We start from the raw sequence: 9,250 nt of genomic DNA on the forward strand, positions 1-9,250 counted from the left end.
CTGAGTTTATACTGCTTTATCATCTGAATGGTCTTGAACAGAGCTTAGTTACATAATGACCACGTTAGGCTCCTAAATGAATTTCCTTTCCTGTAATTAATAATCCTCCAGCATCTCTCTTTCTTTCAATCTCATTTTCTCCTGCAGTGTATGGTCCTTTTGCAGGGTCAGATAACTATGTCTTGCAGACAGTCATTTATGGTCTGTGTACATTAGTTCACAGGCAAAGGAAGCAAAGCAGACTGTACTCTGATTTTCCCTTTGTGCAATGGAAACGGAACATTTATTATGGTTTTGTTGCTGAGGAGAAGTTCAATTGCTAATGTAACACAGGCTAAAAATTTGTAGAAAGAAATGTTTTGTGTTCTGGAACAACTGAACTCATGTGTTTTCCTGGGAGGGAATACATTGGCTAAACCTGGGTTGAGGTGTTCTTGGGAAGCTGAGAAACCTTATGATAATGCTGTGCTTAGGCTCAGGCTAAGGATTAACCAGGTCACTCAGCCTGAAGGTTAAGCTTTAAAAGAAACTGAGACAAGTGAAGATAGAGGACTATACACTCAAATCATACAGATAAGTTTGCCCTGTCACTGTGTTCTTTAGATGACTGAAAGTGAATAAATTTCTTGCCAAATCTGATTAGACTGAATTTTTTAAAGATGAAGTGAGAAGTTTTATTCCCATTCTTCTTCTATTGGACATCACAATAAGGCAAGGGCCACTTGCCTTTGAGGAGCATATCAGAAACCATGGGGCCCACACTCAGCTGAGTTTCTGTGACGCTGCTTTCTCCTAGGGCTTAGGAATGCAACAAAAAGTTACATTCTAGGTCTCTAAATGACATTGGATTTCATATGAATGCAAAGATGTGCTTAGTAGCTTAGGAAGTGCCTTGGGGAGGGGATGTTGGCCCCCTTCCATGCTGGAAGGGCACGGGGCATGCTTCACCTTCCTGAGGGGAGCTGTCAGCTGGACAATGCCCTTCAGCCAGTATGGGGGAGATCTCAGGGACAGAGGCTGCTTCACACATTCAGCACCTCCAGAGACACAAGCCTTCTCCAAGTGCTGTGCATCAGGGCGTCGCTTGCCAGGCCCTGTGGCTGGTGTGGGACAGATATCAGCCCATGAACATCTGCTTCAGAGTGCTGGGGTGATGGGCTCAGGGCAGGGAGCTGGGCAGTGTCCAAGGAACCATCACAGCCCATCCAGGGACTGCCTGGAGCAAAAGCCTGGGTGCTGTGGGACCCTGTCCTGGCCTATGCATTACAGGCACTGGGTTCTCCTCTTAACTTTGCAGCAGGGATATTTTAAAGTGATTTTGTTCCACAAGCCTTCTTCAACTGTTCCTTGTTCCACAAGCGTCCTTCAGCTGTTCCTTTTCCCTAGGTCCGGTGGGTCAGGAGGGAGTGGTGTCTCTGCTCAGAAATGCCCCTGTACCCAGGCCTAAGAGCTCACCCCACTCGTGTGGTGTCTGCAGGGCAGCGGCACGAACTGCATGTGCTCCCTGCGGGCCTCAGCCTGGCAGGGTTCCATGGTTAGCCTCTGCTCCTGATTAAGAGAGAAAACATTCATGTATGCTTAGGTAAAATAAAGGACTTTAACCAAGAGAAAATGAGAGAGTAACTTTAGCTTTAAAACAAAATAGTTTTCAAAGTGTATTGTCAGTGTCACCAAATAATTGTTTTAAATCCATTTAACTCAAATAGACTACTTTGTCAAAATGAGAGTGTCTCCTGCTGCAGAAATGTACATATCTAAATGTAAAGCCATCTAAACAACACTTTTGTAGCAGTACAATTATTATTAAAGCCAGATAAAAGTAAATTTATTTTTGCATCAACACACTGGTCTCTACAATAATTTCAGCCTTTCTGAAGTCCACCCCATACGTATGGGGTGGACTTCATATTCCTTTATGAGCTGGGAACTCCTAAAAACTCTACAGAACATGACTTTTTTATGTTCACCAGGTCTAAACTGGTGGAATCTGGGTTACTTTTGAAAGAGGGTTATTTTTGAAGAGCTATCCAAACCAACCTCTAAAAGCAAAGGATGTGTGAAGTGCCAATCAGATTCTAAGAAGTGGAGTTATGTGCATGCTCCTTATATTATCCTGACTGATGGCTTTATTAAATCACTCGAGGCCCTGTAAGTGCTTTCTGTGATAATTTACTTGCAGCTGGTCTGGTGATGGGAAGAGAGCATGGGTATTTTGGTGCATCCTTAACTGTGGGATGTTGTTGGTGATGCTCTGAGCATACTTTACCTGGAGTTAAATTTTCAGGGAAGGAATTATGTTTTCAGATGTGCATATGGGTTCAGTACAGGATCCCAGCATGCCTTTTATGCAAGCAATAAATGCAGCTGACTAGAGGAGGTAGAGAGTTCTGTCTTTCTCTCCATAAAGGATGTAAGGTATTGCCTGGAAAAGGACAGTTTGTTCAACCAACATGGAACTAGCTAAAATAAATTTACAAAAATACAGTATTAGATGATGGATTTATGGGCTACTGATAAGTGATTAAAAGGAAAGAGCAAAGCTGCCTAAACCACCACCATCTCTGTTATGAGTGTGCATTTATGCCTTCTAACATCCATTGATGATATTAATTCACTCTTCAGTGTGTTTTATTCACTTCTTTTAATAAATTGACTTATTTTCCCAGAGGAGAAGAAGGTGGGTCTTTTTCTAATGTCCCCTCTATAATATTTTCACTTCCTCACTCAAACCAACAGCTCTTTAAGTGCAGATAATTGAATGGACAGTCTAGCTTCCAGCAGAGCCTTACATGCTCAGGAGGTATCAGCCATGGAACAGTCATGGAATGATGCTCCAGTTTTGAAGCATGTTTTGAAGCGTGATGTTACTCACATGGAAACTGTTCTCTCATGTGAAGGCTGATAACTTTGTGGAAAAAATGCCAAGGGCTATCAAGGAAAAGACTTTCTAAAAATTCTCAAAAGCTGAAGTATTTTTAAAAATGTTTTTCAGAAAATAAAAAAAGAAAAGGCAGAAAAATGTGAGGGATGACATTTCTCTCTCCAAGATGGAAACCATGAGCAGAAAAAGAAATTATTGTCTGTGCTCCTCTGCTGTTGAGATATTTCCAGTCTCAGAGAATTTATGGCTGCTTGTGAAAACTCCTACCTGCGTAGAAGAGCAATAAACATAAGAAAAACTAAAGGAGATGCCAAGATAGTATCATCTGTGTTATTTAAACTGTTTAGAAACTGGAAAACCCCACTCTGTTTATATCATGCATAGATTTAATTTCTTGCTTACTAAGGAAAGCTGAAATCACTCACTGCTTTTTGCAATATGATCACTTTGTAATGCTGGGGAAAAGAGTAGGGAGCTTTACATGATAGAGATGGTCCCTGGAGGCAGCAGCATCATTTGATCCTTGGCACAGCCAGTGTCTGACATCATCTGAGACCAAAGAATGTCAGGTTAGTAGCTATTATCTTTACATAAAGAGGCAGCAGTTATGCACCTTAACTGTTGTTTGAAATTCCCATCCAACAGAATAACTGCCCAGTGCACAGGTTATGCTTTGCACATACCCTGAGGAAATGTATGTACCTGGCTACAAAGAGGGAAAATGAGGGCAGGCACTGGCAAGCTGGCTGGACCCAGAGGCCAGTTTCATTCTTGCAGTTGAGCTATTGTCAGCAATGCTGCATTTCTAGGAGCAGCTTGTGCATTCATTCCTGCAGGAGACATTGCCAGTGCTTGTCAGGACCCCAGACTAAAGCACTGACTTGCTCAGGGCTCTTCTAAACCCTCCCTATGCAGGACCATATGTCACATATACATGCAAAAAAAATAACCCCAAGAAACCCCTAAAAACATTTTGGTTAAAGTATATTTGTGTTATTTAGGCATATTTAGGTCTTGTGTGCAGCATAACAGATTTCATTATTGAAGGCTGTCATCAATTTGAGGTCACTTGGTGAGAGCTTTAGTGGTACAAAACTGAGTGCCTGTAGTTTTGCTGGCGCTGGGGACTTGGGGTGGGTAAAGTGGAGTTAAGAAAGCTTCTTATTCAACCTCACAGTTGTTATTCACTTAGAAATCAGCAAGCTGTTAATGTGGACAAAGCTTGGCAGAACTTGAACATATCAGCACTTGTGTAGCGAAGGACGCTCCCACTTGCTCATCCTCTGAGATCCCCATTATTGAGATGCATCTGTGTCTAGGACTTTCTGGAAATTGTAAGCTTCTTAGGGCAAAAATAAACCTTTGTAATTCTCTATCTGGAGAAGGTGATTGGAAGAGGAACCAGCTGGAAGTGCACTAAGAGCTGTGACAAAATGGTGTTGAATAGATGATGAGGACCTCTGCTAGCTGGGCTGTTAGGAGCTCTTGGAGACTATTCCACTTCCATCTCCCCATTATTACCTTTCTGAAAAAATATCAAACAGTACTTTTAGAGGGTAGTAGACTCCACCTATCTATGTTAGCTAGAATACCCATACAGCACTTTTCTCAGATCTTCAGATACATCATGCTTGGTATGTGATTTTCTTGGCCACAGCAGACTGTGGTTTGGGCATGGTGGTGAAGAACTCACAGCGATTTGTTGCTAAGTAGAAACATTGCTTGGTTTCATATAAATTGAAATATTTTCAGTGTGTACAGCTCCCATTCCAGATGTGCATTTCAATGGCATGAAATCAGAAGCCATGAACATTTTGGCACACTTTGCTCCAGGGACAAAGTGTTGATAGGACAGAATTTAATTGAGATAAATGCAGTGAAATAACAATCTTATGTGATATGACCTTACTGCAGGCATTAAAAAATGTCTTGCAATGAGACACCTTGGCTAGCTAGCATGCTGCCAAGATTTTTCTCTTAGGCATTAATTTTGTCCACATCTCCCACTACATCCATTGTCCTGTGCTCAGAGAAATCAGTCCCACAAGTCTCACAAAATGGAAAGACTTATGAAGCAGACATCAAAGCAACCTCCTTTGATAGTCTTGTTGTTTGTGCAAAAAACACTCTCCTTGTAGTATGTCATAATATGAATTCTGATGTGTATGTGTTTCCAGTGATATTTAATCCAGGTCCCAAGCAGAATTTTTTAAATCTATGTTACAGCATGACCAATGTGCTATAGGAGTGACTTATTCATCCCTAAAATCCCCTGGATCTGGATCACTATGCAACAGGAGATTGATTAAAAAAATATGCTTCCAAACAACAAACCAAAACTGCACAGTTGAATTACACATTGGTAAAAATAGGAGGTGATTGTGGTAAGGCTGAATGCTGAATCCACTAAACTGAGAGTTTAAATAATACCTTCAGTGTTTTATATATACATATTATATGGATGTTTTACTCATGGAATAACTTTTACTACCTTGAGAGAAAGCACAAAAAATTTGATTCTTCTAACATTAACCACAAATGTGATTTATGGATTCAAATTGATCTGTGTGTTTCTGCTGACAGAATTCATTACTTACCTGAATGAGCAAAAGTTTTATTCTGCTGTTCCAGTAGAATGAATGACTTGATAAAATAGGAAGAGAAGAAAAAGAAAGGAAAAGAAAGGGAAGAAAAGAAAAGAAAAGAAAAGAAAAGAAAAGAAAAGAAAAGAAAAGAAAAGAAAAGAAAAGAAAAGAAAAGAAAAGAAAAGAAAAGAGAAAAGAAAAGAAAAGAGAAAAGAGGAGAAAAGATTTTACACTTTATTTATGGAAGTTCCACCATAATGCAACAAGGGCTTAATTAAAATATAGCAGAAAAGTTCCTAAGAACAGACTGACACAGATTCATTTGATTCCTTAAAAAGCAATGACGTGGCATACAAGTGTTCTGGAGACAGTATGGTGTGGAACAGTCCACTGTTATCAGGACTAGATAAATTCTCTATTGCTTTTCTCAGAAACTGCTGCAGTGAGGTAAATTCCCTCTCCCCACTTCCAGGAGCTTCTCTGCATTTCCTGTATATTAGAACTGCTGATTTCTAAATGACAACTTGGGACAGGAAAGGCAGGACTGATCCTGTAGAGGTGATACAGTTACATTCCCTTACATTCTCAAAGGATGTGAATGCACATCCCTGACTCCTCCACTCCCATGAAAGTGGGCAGTACTAGAGAAAATTACCCCCTGAAGCAGGATGGATGGGTGAGGGGGTCATGCCTGAACAACTGAGCCACTTTCCAGGCAGCACATTTATGGATTTACCTCAGGTTGTAACATCTTCCCTATTTTACAGAACTTAATTAGGATGTGCATCTGGTTTGCAGCATGGAGAGTGATGGGACCAATCAGAGTATGTCAGAATGCAGTGATATAGCAGGAATCTGTGGGAATTGGAAATGAAGGGTGCTTGACTCAAAGGGTTTCACCCTTGGTTAATGCACACAGGCAGAGGCAGTGCTGTCTCCAGCTGTTGTGCAGTGCTGGATGAAAACCAGAGCTGTGCCAGCTAATGCAATCCCACAGGAGACCAGGTGAATAGTTTCAGGGGATGAGAAAACTGGCATGAGAAAATATCCCAGTGCAATACTCAGTGACTGATTGCTTGGATTTGCTGACATTGTTTGCTCTGCAGAATTGTTTCTGAACCTGTGATCATCTCACAGTTGTATCACATTTTCCTAGGTTGAAATGGAAATTATCTAGCTTCTATTCTGGTTCAGCTGTAGGTCACTGCCTGGCTGCTGTTACTACAAAGGTTTTGATTTTACTTTCTTATTTTCCTCTTCCATAGAATTGGTTTCAGTTCAGCATCTTGTCCTCCAAAGTGTTTTCAATGGGTTTTTTGCCCCTCTCACGTAAAATTTCAAGCTGCTGTAAACAAATTGCATGGCTGGTGAGCAGACAGGAAACAACTTGAAAGGATAAGAAGAACATAGAAAAATTAATTCCCTTCAGAAAAGAGCTTGAGTATTATCAGTTGTGGTTAGGCAGGTATTTGCACTTTGTGTGGTAATTAGATGCGGCAATACTGGGCTGCTGGAGGGATGTGCAGACTTTTTATGATACGGCTTTCTGATAAGCTGCTAAGAACAAGAATCTGTCAGTTGTAGCAAATGCTCTGACTGTTTGCTAGTGGAGAGCTTTCCCAGATGTCGTAGGGCAAAATTCCCCTTGTGCCCCCAGGGTGGGTCACTGTTCAGTGAGCAGTGGCTGCTGCCCTCATCCCACAAATGGCTGTGTTCAACTGGCCCTGATGAGCACGACAGAGAGAGTGACCACTGATCCTCTGGTTGGAAAGATATTTAATCTGTCTCTTCATGCTGCTAGCCATTGATCCAAATGTCCTCTGTTTGAAGTACTGCTGAAGGGAGAAGTCTTTTTACTCCCATCTGGTTATGATTAATCTTCTCAGCCAGGCTCCCTTGGGCCAAGGAGGAGCCCAAGACAAGAACAGTCTCTCTCCCTCTTAATTACACTAGTTTAACAGAGAAACACTAGTAATTAGAGCCCAGAGATGCCAGTAGGTATATGTGAACATGGTGTCAGTTTACAGGGTGATGTGTTAAAGCTGATTCAAGCCTTTACACAATCTCTTTCTCATTACAGAGGTGTAATTAATCATTTTGTCTCATTAGCACACTATTGGATTAAACAGAGTCATTTTAACCTTCCTCCCTATCTTGGAATCTACTCTCACACAACTGAAGCAAATTTCCTTTGGAAAATATGATAAAGCTTTTGCATCTGTGTGGACATGGCTCTGCAGAATTAAGTTAATTTTAGCCTTTTGATTATTCACCTGAACTTGAACAACATGTTAAAGTCATTGCCTTGGATACATCCCTGGTCCAGACATGTCATTGGCTAAGTTGAGGAGCTTGGCTGGCCGAGTCTGAGGCGGGCTGCTTTGCTGATGAGGGCTGTGGTGAAGAAGCTGAGGGTGAGACACTGCCCCTCCTTTCCCTTGAAAAGCAGCTGCTTTTCGGCTTTGTGGCTGCTCTCCCCCAGGCTGGAGGGTAGCTGGGCAGCAGCTGTGCCTGGGCTCAGCCTCTGGCTGGGCCTCAGAGCAGCCTGGTCGCTGAGCTGGGCCATTGCTGGGCCACGTCTGGCCATGGCTGCTGTCTCTGGGCCCAAACCAGACCCTCACAGCATTCAGCCCCTGGCTGCTGAGGCTGCTGCCTGCCCAGCCTTGCTCTCACCCTTGGCTCCCAGCTGTCCTTCCCTGGGGAGCAGCTGTGCCCTGCCACGAGTTTTTCCTGAAGGAGAAGGATCCAGGTCAGTGTCATGCCTCAGACCTTGTTGGTGCCTCGTAGCCCTGCATGGGGAGATATTTCAGGGAGGGATTTTTGCTACTTGCCTTTGCATCTCATTTTTCTTTTAATATTGGCCAAGCAGAATCCCTCCTTGAAAATGAAACAGAGCAAATAAGCATGACCCGATTTTGCATAGAATTACAAAAATAACATTTTTCTGTGCAAAATCCTAATTCAGACCAAGATTTTCTGAGCTTCAACAGACTTAAAAGGTTTATGAACCTTTGAGATTAATTTTGCTCTCTCTAATTAAGCTCGTGTCTTGAGAAAGCCAAGGGAAGGTTTACAAACATCTTCAAAAAATAACAAATCGCAAAGACTTTGCTAGGAAAAAGCTGGTGGTCTGGTACTTTCTTCCTGTCTGCTGTTTTTTCCCAGAGATAACAATTTTCTAGGGTTGTGCAGGACTTTGCAGGTTTCCCTAACTTGAAGAGATGTCCAGAGAGACTCTTAGCAGGGCAGGAGGGAGGCTGGCGCCTAAGTGAATCCTTTTATCCCCTACAGAGGCTCCTGGAGCTCAGCCCTAGCTGCTCTGGCAGGGCATTGCATAGTTATCTGATTATACCAAAATATATTCCCTGAAACATCTTTTCCTCTTTAATTGTGTATGCTGGGAAGAGCTTTTGCATTCTCAGCCTCTTAAAATACTCTTTTTTTCTAATGCATTTGAAATGTTTTTGTAAATGTCTTATATGCATAAGGGCTTCAAACTATGTGATTTCTGCTACACAATGATGGAGTGGAAGCTTACATTAAAAATCAATGATCAGACAGCAAGGGAAGGTCACACCAAGACCATCAGGCTTGTACTGCAGGAGCACAAGGGCAGGTTTTGATGCTGTCCCAAGCTAGCAGGCTCTGACCTGTCCAAATAATGGGAAGATCCAAGAAAGGTTGAGCAGAAAATCCCCAAATTATTTTAAAAATTATTTTCAAATCTGTGACTATAGTGACCTGCTCAACAGGGCTGCTCCCTGCACCCTTTCCGTTTTCCTCC

Source organism: Zonotrichia leucophrys, chromosome 1A (genome assembly GCF_028769735.1).
Source record: "Zonotrichia leucophrys gambelii isolate GWCS_2022_RI chromosome 1A, RI_Zleu_2.0, whole genome shotgun sequence".
Lineage (NCBI taxonomy): Eukaryota > Metazoa > Chordata > Aves > Passeriformes > Passerellidae > Zonotrichia > Zonotrichia leucophrys.